Source organism: Limulus polyphemus, unplaced genomic scaffold (genome assembly GCF_000517525.1).
Source record: "Limulus polyphemus unplaced genomic scaffold, Limulus_polyphemus-2.1.2 Scaffold713, whole genome shotgun sequence".
NCBI classification, from domain to species: domain Eukaryota; kingdom Metazoa; phylum Arthropoda; class Merostomata; order Xiphosura; family Limulidae; genus Limulus; species Limulus polyphemus.
Genome location: NW_013666323.1, coordinates 102,108 through 114,160, shown reverse-complemented (window position 1 = coordinate 114,160; position 12,053 = coordinate 102,108). Strand labels below are relative to the sequence as shown.

Below are 12,053 nucleotides of genomic sequence, written 5' to 3'. Positions count from 1 at the left end.
GCTGTTTATTCATCGTTGAATTTATCGTTAATAAGTCACAGACACCTACTGTAGAAGAATTCTAAGCCCAACAACAACATAATATATATTTATACTATTAAGAAATATAAGTAAAAGCCATTTATTTCGACAATTCGCAAAAATAAGAACTTGTATATATATAAGTATTATTTTTAAAATCTGACACACGTCTTATGCCTGCTCTGCCAGGAATTTTTAGTTACTTTTTACATTTAAGTATTATTTTATCACAAGTTACAGCTTTTACAGTATTAAAGGAAGATTATTTTTTGGAACAAGTACGATGCTTCGACCACTGGTGCGATCATTCTCAAGTAAGTCGTACCTGTTCTAAATAATAATTTTGTTACTGTAAAATCTGTAACTTGTAATAAAATAACACTTATAATCATTATTCTTAACTTTGTTTAACGCAAACTGGAGTTTATTATGAGACACTTCTGTAAACGTAAATAAAATCACGACCTTTATCTCCAGAATGTAACTTTATTAACTCAATTTTCGGTATTACAGCTTCGTTAGGAGCTATTGATATCCTACAAGTTCCCTAATCCAGTAAACTCTAAATTGGAACAATGTTATTCGTAAATCGAACATTCTTGAATTTATATTGTTAAGACAAATCAAACCAACAATGCTAAATAAATAGCGTGTAAACCAATAAGTAAACTATTAACATAATTGAATTTAGAATAGAATACGTTACGTATTTGAAAAATTTCTTCATATTTGTATTGATAAGTATTTTACCATCTTATTATATCAATACATACATAAAACAAAGTCTGGACATATATTTCAACCTTTATAAGTGTGTATAGAGATTTTGTCAAAATTCAAAATATTAAAACATTTAAAATGTCATTAACGTCTCTATACTAAAAGCCAACCTTTGTATTTGTTCAATTTAGGTATATTTTTCTTGATTAAAATGGATTCCCTAATTTTTCTTTCCAGAAAATTGTGACATTTAGATAAAATCTTGACATCTGATAAGATGTTATCTGCTTGTAGTAGGCCATGTTATTTTCCATAATGTTTTCTAACAGCACTGTTAATATTGAGGTTTTGGATGTTATATACATATTTAGATGTTTGATCATGTACAGATCGACAAGTTTCTCCTATATACACATTAGAGCATCTGCCACAAGTTACTTCATAAACAACATTCTTACTCTGGCATCAGTCATGTAGTCCATATTCAGTAGCTTTACAGTTATTTTTCATACATTGTGTTTTTTCTTGTATGCTAAACTTTATATAGAATAAACTATATTTATAGAATTACTTATAATCACTGAGTAAACCCAAAACGAAACTGTCAATTTATATTTAATTGTTATATGACTAAATCAGTAAATACAACGTTTTCTCTCTCACTCTGTTTAAGTGCCTCACGTTCTGTTCTTTGCATGAACCCTAACTTCCAATATAGTTTTTTTTTAATTTAATTCTAAACGTTTTGTATATTTTTAATTCTAACAGAATAAGCCTCACAAAGGACATGTGTCCGTAACGTAACTAATAAAGAAACTTTTGTTATAGATGTATGTTTTAACTTTTTACAATACCTTTTCATATATATCGTACATATTATTGATTTGACATAAAAACAGACACTTGCATAGTTACGCACACAGACTAACAGATTATTAAAGATTTGCAAACACTGTGTTGGACTAACCCAGTTTCAGTATGATTATTTCGAAAGGTTTTCGATAAAAAACAAAGTCTGTTGTCCAAGAAAAGGTAATTTCTTAAATTTTATTTTGTCTATCACCAGTAAACTCTTATAGATCTTAGGTGCTCAAGGGATAACAGTTTAAGCTTTTCATTACCGTGGTCACGTCTAGGATAAATTGACCTTTAAACTAAATGCTATTCTGGTTCTGTTAACATTAAATGTGTTACTATGTCGTGACTTCTTCTTGTTTATATTCGTGAACACTCTAAAAATGGATTGTTAAAACTATCTGTATAATACATTTTATCCAAAACTTTGTCGTAGAACGCACAGGGACTTCTCAAAAATTTAAAATACTTGTAAAATAGAGTTATGTCCTTTATAAAGTAAGAACTGTGTGTTAAAATACGATGTTAGAGATGACGTTAATAGTGAAGACTTTTCACCAAATTTCCTTTATAAGACCTATCATCCAATACTAGTTTAGACTTTATAATTAATTAATTACTATGCTATATATGAGTTAGTGTTAGTTATTATTATTTCTGTATAATATGGAAAGTGGTGATAATAATAATAGTATTCCAACCACACAATATTTAACATATCCATTGCCGACAACAACCATATTATTGGTCGGAACACTATTTAAATAAGCCATTTGATACAACAACAATTATTACGGTGTGTACGCCTGTTACAAACTCTCGAAGAATGATATATTTGTCATAAAACATTGGTATTAGGCCTATTTCATTTTTAAAAACTACATTAATTATCTAAATTATCGAATATCATAATTATAAAAGAATGATGCGAAATACTACTTGTTTTACAACTTGTTTGAATTGTCAAATTTCATCACGACTTTGTGGGTAAAAAACAATGCAAAAATATACAACTGATTTGACTAGTAATTCTATGTGTGTTTAATTATGATCAAAACAAATTTTAAAATCACTGAGATTCTGAGGTTTATTGTAAACTGTATGACGATAAACCAAGAAAGTTTAAAATCACTGTCGATGTTTTTTAAGATTATCATATACAGTTATTTATTGATTCTGCATATCGAATGCTAAAATCTGAGCTACGAACCGAAGTTTTAGTGTATAAAATTCATCTTCATGTACAAATTATGCCACATAAGTTACATATATTAGAACTCAGTTTCCAGTTCGTAGTGTATTTGATCTTGTTAAAAAGGGAATGCCAGGTTATATTTAAGAACTAAGACAGTGATTAAACAATACTGTTGTAAAGCAGTACATTTTGCTAGTAATGCATATTATAAAGGAAGATTATAGAAGTACAGCGAAGAGGAATGAATACTGATTCTGTGTTTGAATGAACGTTTTGTTTTTAAGTTAGTAAGTAATGTTTTGTCCCTGTATCTGAAGGTCACGCATGTTTTCATGTCGATGAGCATGAATATTTTACTTTCCAGAAAGGTAGCTTGCAGGAAAATATGGGAAAGAAAAGTTAGTTATATTGAAAGACAGTAGAAAGTTTACATATTTTACATAAAGTGTAATGAAATTTCAGCAATTTGAACAAGAAGTATTTAGTTTAATTTACTAAGGTCAAATGCTAAAATGATAGCCTACTTGAAGAAAAGTGTCCAAACCTCTGTTGTTGTTGTTTTCTTTTAAGTAAAATATATAAAATACGTGGGAAATAAGTCAACAAGAGTGTGTTTATACAGACACCTTAACATGTCGTGGTAAGAGTGGTGAAATCATTCTTATCCTACAAATTCTTGTGGTGCGTGGTATTCACAGTGGTACTGAGCTTTATAAACAACAAGTGTGCAAACTCATCAGTAGCAGACTGTAATAAAGTAGGTTTACACTTCTGGCTAGGGAAGCGACGCAATAGGTAGAATGTCACTGTGGATAATCTTTGAAAAAACATAACATTTACTTCCTATAGGAAAATGCCAATCTTAGATTATCACTTTTCAATATGTCTTAACAAACGGAGCAAAATCCTCTGTAAGTTTCTAAAATTACTCTTGAACATTATGTCTTCGCAAGTACTGGGCGATTTGTTTTTGTTTTATTCTTATAATACTGAATATATTTTTCTACATTATATAATATTCACAAATTTAAATTAATGCAGAACACTTGGATGAAATAAGCTATCGTTAAAATGTTATATCTTTATTTTTAAAAAATCGTTTTCGTTAAAGTTGATTTTTTTCTTTTTATCTTCCCATTAAGTGAAGTGTACTATTTTACATATTCAACCCCGGTTTAATTATACTAATTAATAGACTTAAACAGGGATTAAATGAGCAAAATAGTACATTCACATATTATTGAGTTTATGAGTTTTAATGGATTTGTAGTGTCTTCCAAATCCCTATAAATATTAGAGAAATGAAAAAGTTAACAATAAAAACAATAAGTGAAAATGTAAACGATTAGACAAACAAAGAGTTGTGATAATAAGGACTGTATGAAAGACAAAAAATATAAAAGCCATGTCATCGATCTAACCACTTCATAAACAAAGCATTTAATCATATACAAATTAGCATATTAAGATAGTATAAAGATAATAATATTTTATATAGAAGGTGTTTAACGAACGATGACGCAAACCTGAAAATAATAGGTCCAAAATAGGTTTAGAGAATTATGCCAATTGGAATCGCTACAAGTTTAGTAAACAAGCATTCTAAAGAAGGATTAGATAGACATAACAAAATACAGCGTAAGTGAATATAACTATAAGACTTATTCTTCTAATCAGTGCAGTTTTTGTGTTCATGTATAATTATTGAAATTTTACTAGCCCAAATCAAGTGTTAAAAAAGCTATATAAATTATGAGAGTGAACAAAGGTTACGTAACACTCACACGTCATAAACAGCTGACGTCATCTTTGAAAGAAGCCATAACGGTGAAGTATATACAGTGAAAGCAAAAACACACAAGAACTACCGTATCTATAGACATACGTAAAGTTCTAACTAGATTCGATGCTAAAATTAATCTACTGTTTTCAGAGAATGTACAAAATCACGTCTCTCAGAAGCTTTGATACATTTTGAAGATTTCCACCGTCTGTTGTAAAAAACAAAAGAATTGCTGATTTGATTCGTCCACAAATTTGCAGAACTCATTCAATGCTATGTACCCAATGAAAGCCTCATATTGTGCTAAACATTTTTGATTCTTTGTTTACAGTATGTCATTTTTAAATTCTATACGTTTCATTTATTAGTCAAGAAATTAACAAAGATCTTCATGCCAAAATGATATTTGTTCCAGTTTCTTGATAATAAATAAGTACGAAATAGTAGTCTTCACAATAATTTATTAAATGAAATATTATATAAACAACAACAAAGCGAACACAGTTGTAGGTCTATACATTGTTGGTAAATATCCACATATCAGATATTCAGCAGGTAGTCTTAGTAGTTTTGTCATAAATACAAAACACAAATACAAATCCACTTGTTTTCAAGTATAATTACCAAAGTTCAAGATAAGGTTTAAAAGTAAATGAATCCATCAATTTTGAGTAACCAATAGCTGTAGAGTATATTATACTATAGTGTAAGATCTCTTTTATTTTATTGTTAGTTTCTTACCTTTTGTTTAGAACAAATCATAAAGTAAATAAAAAGTTAAAGTTAAAATAAAAATTATCTCGAACCTTCTGGTCACTAATCTAAATATCAAACAACCTTAACCATTCTACATTGGTGTACATAATATGTAAACCAGTAAAAAAAAGATGATCTTAATCTTATTTCAGACATGGTTGATACACTGATATATGCATATTGCATTTTTCCTAAAGGTATAGCTTAACAGATTCTCATCCACTTATATTCAACATGTGAAGCTATAAAGGTAATGTATTTAAAAATTACATATATTATCATCGAATTTGTTTCGCTTTTGCTTACAAAGTGGCATCACACATTTTAGGGTCTAAAGGTTTTAAAACAAATTAATTTATTATTATTAATCTAACAAGAAACAGTAATAGTAGAAGGAATAGATAGTGCTGCTTGCTGTATACAAGATGATTGGCCAACCTCTGTATAAATGTATCTTTATCATACTTACCCAATGTCACACACTTGACTGTATAAATGTATATTTATCATATTCGCCCAATGTCACACACTTGTCTGAAAGCTGTTGCAGATGTTTTTTTTTTCTGTTTTTTTTTGTTTTTAGTTAATATATCTTATTTTATTCAAAACACACACCATATTAAAGATGTTAGCAGAACTGGGAACCGGGAGCTGTTTAACTTTATCTTATTTTATTCAAAACACACCATATTAAAGATGTTAGCAGAACTGGGAACCGGGAGCTGTTTAACTTTATCTTATTTTATTCAAAACAAGCACCATATTAAAGATGTTAGCAGAACTGGGAACCGGGAGCTGTTTAACTTTATCTTATCTTATTCAAAACACACACACCATATTAAAGATGTTAGCAGAACTGGGAACCGGGAGCTGTTTAACTTCAGCTTATTACATGATGAAAAGCTGTTGTTGCTCGTCCTTTTTTCACCCTATTTAATCACGATCCATTAGAACCTCATTCAAGTGCCACTCATTTCAGCTAGAGGAGTTTTCATTGGACCGTAGCACGTGACCAGCATTCAACCTTTTGCTTTCAACTACATGACATTTGGAATTCAATTTTCGCCAGAATATTTTTTTTAGTGGACCATGAAGGTATTATCCGTCCTAATCATTAACTTATCAAGGTACAAGAAAATGTTGAAAATAGCGTATTAAGGCTGACCCCCAAAAAAATACTAAGAAGAAGTGTTAGAAATAATTATTTTAGGGATATATAGATGATAAAAATGAGCTCATTAAGTTATATTTCCAATAATTCACGTTTCAGCTTCATTATATTGGTCTTACTATAACCGTTAATTTGATTAAAAAAAAATAATCACTTGAAACATGCTATAATAGACATTTATGTAAATCCAAATGATGAAACATTATTTAACACATTCATTCACGAACTATATAATATTAAGCAGTAGTATTTATATAAAAGTTTCATACTGTTATATAACTCAAAATAAATTTGTTAAATTATTTAAAGAATCCAAGCAGTGAAATATATAAGACCTCTTCCGTACTCAAAAACAGACTCGCTGTGTTATCGTGTAAGAAAAACCTCACCATCTATAGCTGCTAAGAACAGGAACTAATTATACATTACTACTTCATGCAAAGGAATTTATGAAATTGATAATTTGCAAAGAACGCTTTCTTTAGGGTTTTTTAGGCCTCACATTTTCTGTATTCTACTCCTCTGTCATTTCGGATATTTTGCCAACGTTATACCTGCTTATTTTTGTTGTTGGTAACTAAAGGTTTGAATTTTTACGCTCCTTCATGTTTTGTGTTTAAGCTCAACCTGTCTCTAACTTGATGCACATATTAGTATTGATATAACAGACAGACGAGCTTGCCCCCCAGTGGCACAGCGGTATGTCTGCGGACTTACAAACTAGAATCCGGGTTTCGATACCCGTGGTTGGCAGAGCACAGATAGTCCATTGTGTAACTTTGTGCTTAATTACAAACAAACAAACAAGTTTTTCCCAGTGAAAAACTCTTTAGTACAACGACGTTTCGCCTTGAAGTTTCTTCACGACATTAACACCTACCGCTCACAAAAGTAGTAACATTAAAGCATTATTTCCATAGTTGTGTTTTAAAGCATGTCCTGGAGTGACTAAGTGACACCTGCCACCAGTGTACGAATAGCAACAAAACGGATTGGAAATATTCATGTTTTCGTCCTGCACAGCAAGAACGAATCAGAAACAGAGTGAAACAGTCAGGTAAACTTAATTATCCGGTAAATTTAATTCTTTTTCACTCACACTTATCTCTTCTCTCTTTTATTTCCTAAAAATTATTAGTTATTCAGAAGAGAAATAGGGAGGTCTATGTTTCTCACTCATATGAAAGCTTCTTTTTAAGAGCTGTGTTCACAACAAGAGTTTCGTAGAAGGAACGTAATTCTTGAATTGGGAGAGAAAACATTTTCTCTGCGTGTTAAAATATCGTTATTAACTTTATTTCTATGGATGGATGGAAAATATTATTATCAATTTGATAATAATAGTATATATTCAAACACTTTCTTTAGTCTTGTAATACAAGTGTATAGGAATGCTAAAAATGCTGTTAGGTGTGCTTATAAACTTGCAAAATCACTAAAACTTCATTTTTCAAAAGCTGACATACAACTGGACACGTAACATCTTATCATGGAATTTTTTCTAATGTCATATAGGACATATAAAGACACACTATTAGATAATATCTGTTATTATCATATAGGCCCCCCAGTAGCACAGCGGTATGTTTGCGGACTTACAACGCTAGAAACCGGGTTTCGATACCCGTGGTGGGCAGAGCACAGATAGCCCATTGTGTAGCTTTGTGCATAAATTCAAACAAACAAACTATTATCATATAGCTTGTAGGAAAATGTGATTCTCGTTATCTACAGGATTGATCTTACAACTGTCCAATAGCGTGTAACAAAGTAAGTAATATATAAATACGCATCGGGTTTTCACATATACACTAACAATGAAGTGTTTGTTTACAAGTGTAAAACAATGTCATTGATATGTTTATTATAGGTCTTGTAGGTACTCCAAACTAATAGACTATCATTTTTGCACGTTTATAACTCACTCCTATATATTGCGAATTACATTCTGATATTTTTCAGTAGAAAAATATTTTAAATCTCTGTGTTATTTATTGATGTGGTGTGAAATATGAACATTTTGCAACAAGTATGTCACCATATTTGCTAACAAAGTATTTCTACGAACCAAACATACTAGAACACTTTTTGTAAACGGTGTTACATACAGATGTAATTTATTGTTTTTCTTTCAATTCGTTCAAACTTTGCTAGACATTGTCGAGTATTAATAACTTATCCTAGATCCAAGCAGTGATGGATTACGTTGGCTGTGAAGAAATAACGGTGACCTTAATCCAAAAATAATTAATTGGTTTCTAAATCAAGTGAAACATTGCGTTAGGAAACAAAGCAGGGATTATATTCATCTTGTATGATTGACCTAAAACCTTCGTAAAATGAATATAACAAAGTTTGTGTATACGTTGTATATTGCCTTGAAAACGACTATAGAATCAATTGACATAAATACATCCCTCGGTGAATCATCAGTAAGTTTACGGACTTATGGCGCTAAAATCCAGGGTTCGATACTCTGCGGTGAACAAGCGCAGATCTACAACATACTGCTGATTTTTAGAGGAAAGCTACACATTGTGTAACTTTTCTCTAAAAATCAGCAACAACAATGACTTAGATACAGTAAAAAGTGGACATGCTCCAGATGCTAAATGAATGCCATGTTGTTTCTCTTGCTTCTTTCATGTCCCATATTACTCTTTATGTTTAATAAAAGATCTATTACGTGATTATAGATCCTCAAAATACATCCAAAAATCATTTTTGGACGTGCATCATTGATATCAAAACATATGAGGTTAATTGGGCCTTCTAGTAACGAGGTTCCAATCCCCTTGCTTCCCTTGGAACTACTTTGTAACATCACTGATCGTGATTAGTCTTAAGGTCATGATTACATACTATTACGAAAACCACACTCTCCATTGTTGCAGACTTGTGCGAAATATGGTGAAATAACTCTTAGACCACAAAACTTGATTATTTTTTTCACAGATGCATTGCATGTGACAATCGATTCCAAGACCACGTTTAAGCATGCGAAATATATGAGAGTCCGTTGGAACTATATCGGAGGACTTGCTTGGTCTGTATTCGAATGGGATCACTGTGATACCAATTTATTCTAATATCTTTCTCATAAAAACAACTACTGATTTTGATAACTGGTTGGCAGCTTATAAATTTTGACTTTTTAGTCTTCATACACTTCAAAATTATCGTGTTTAATCTTGTTAATATTAATGCCAAACTTCATTGTAAGGATATTTTTTGGGAGGTCAGAGAGTACTCTTTCACAACCACATTAAGACATTTATGGGAAGAACGGAGAGTACTCTTTCACAACCACAGTCTTCATTTTGTGGATGAGGATATTACTTCAAATTTGGTTCGGGTGTATTTCCGAAGCCCTTGTTGTCCTGAACACTATTTTGTGCGAGTTTTGTTTTATTCCAAAGAGAACATTGAAGGCTACTTCTACAAAATGGCGGATCCTTTGACTCTACATCGTTGAACAATCTCTATTTATGAATATTTCTCTTCGGAAAGACTTTTCCACAAACTTTAGCCATAAGTTTATCCGCATTGTCAAATGGCGAGAAAATCATAGTAAACAAAATATATATGTGCTAAAATGTTACCAGCATATGCAGCAACATACAGTGTACAGATCAGTACGTGAAACTACCTAAAATAATTGTAATCTACCTCTATATACCAATTAGCTCTCTCTCCTGCCCGTATAAGTTACCAGATACTGAAATACACAATACGCGAACTTGTTTATCTCTGCTGTAAACAGAGAGAAACTAAAGGCGTGCTCCACAGTTATATAGAATTATAGGGAGCTATCTACTAACTACACGAACCTACTCTCGTCTATTGTAATTACCTAGACACCAAAGATGCGTTGTACGAATATATAGCAATCTACTGTAAACAGTTAAAATCTAAATTCTACCTGTACAAATATATGATCATTTACTTGAAAGAGACAGAGCTAGAGACTAGCTGCTCAAATTTACACTACCAGCTGCATGATCATATAGCAGCCTACTGTAAAACGGATCTAAAATTAGCTGTATGATCATATGACCATCTGTCATCAACAGAAGTTAAAGATTACCTTCACAAATATATTTGACAATTTACTGCTAGCGATCAGGAGCTTAAGACGAGCTGCATGATTACATAGCCGTCTACTGTAAACAATCAGAAACTAGAGACTAGTAACAAAACCTTACAATCATTGATTAAAAGTAACCAAAAACTATAGAATGTTCTTCTACTGTCAACTGACAGTAACTAAACGTTAGGTACAGAAATATATAGTCATTTAGGCAAACAGATGGAAGTTAAATTTTACTGTAAATAGTCAAAGCTAGTGGTGAGCTATATTTATATGTGATGCTCTAAGGTAGGCAATCAAGAACTGAACATGAACAACACACTTGATATCGGAGTAAAGCATATATTTATATGTTCGGTTCTGAATTTTAAATTTCAAAGCGAAGTCGAAACTTTGAATAATATCGAACAATATGTTGTTGGCTCCACATGACTGACATTGTACATTATAGTTGAGATATAGTGACTTATTTTAAGTTTTCAGTGACTGCAAAACGTTTAACACAACTGTACCATCCGTGAAACATGTGTTTTTTAATACTCTTCAGCGAATGATGTATTAAGAAAAACTTTCAAGCCAGGAATAAACTGATTTTTTATATAGCTTATTAATCAAGACAATTTTTCTATTGCACCTTATTAAATCTTACTTATCCTAAGCATGATTGTCTATGTCGTAATTCATTCTTCTTGCACTGGTGCTCTAATTGTTTGACTCATATAATGTTCCATTTATCCTATTTCTATTATTTTATTTTGTTATTTTTTTACGCTGTTATTTTCTAAGCATCTCTAATCATCAGTATTATGTCTGAAGAGTATGCACCTTATATTCACCATACGTTTTTGTAGAGAAAATGCATACTTCCCGTTAAGCCTTTCATGCCAGCTCACTCTATAGTTGGCTTTATGTGATAGCAGTCTCACGATTTTGCCCGTGTAAATAGGTAAAGAATGTATTGTACGCTTCACAATCTGCGTCGTTTGGCTTCTGCAGAACTCTTAAAGAACACAATGCACAAAATCATCGTTACATTCATATCCCAGCAGATAGACGCACACATGTGAGACGCTACGTAATGGTATAATACACCGTATTTAGAGTTCAGAAATAGAAAGTTGTTATTAGGTCGTCAAGAAATTAATGTCGCGTTTTGGAACACTTTCATTAACCCCTCCCCCCCCCCCCAAAAAAAAAATGTACGTCACGTAAAATAGTTAAACGAACCGCTTAAACGTCACGTTAGTGTAGCCTACATAATGTTTAGTATATTCTAATCCCTTATAGTGATGGCACACGACGAGACCCACATTCGGGATATAATGCTGTTTGAATACAAAAAGGAAAACAACGCCTCTGTAGCCACAAAAAATATCAAAAAAATTTTCCAACGATGTGTCAACGATGGTTCACTAAATTTCGTTCAGGTGACTTTAGCCTTAAAAACTGTGATGGTAGGGGC

At 31.5% G+C, this 12,053-nt stretch overlaps 1 protein-coding gene across 3 annotated transcripts in view; it reads right to left on the bottom strand.

Annotated features, from left to right (window-relative positions):
• Positions 1–12,053, bottom strand: part of LOC106460118 (pyrokinin-1 receptor-like) — a 74,218-nt gene that overhangs the window by 31,230 nt on the left and 30,935 nt on the right. The window contains exon 1 of one of the 3 annotated variants that reach the window (XM_022386760.1): positions 5,800–5,858. The exons of the other annotated variants lie outside the window; for them this stretch is intronic. The gene's annotated coding sequence lies outside the window, so the exon portion shown is untranslated. Of the gene's footprint in view, positions 1–5,799; positions 5,859–12,053 lie in introns of those variants that run through there. 3 annotated transcript variants of the gene reach the window in all.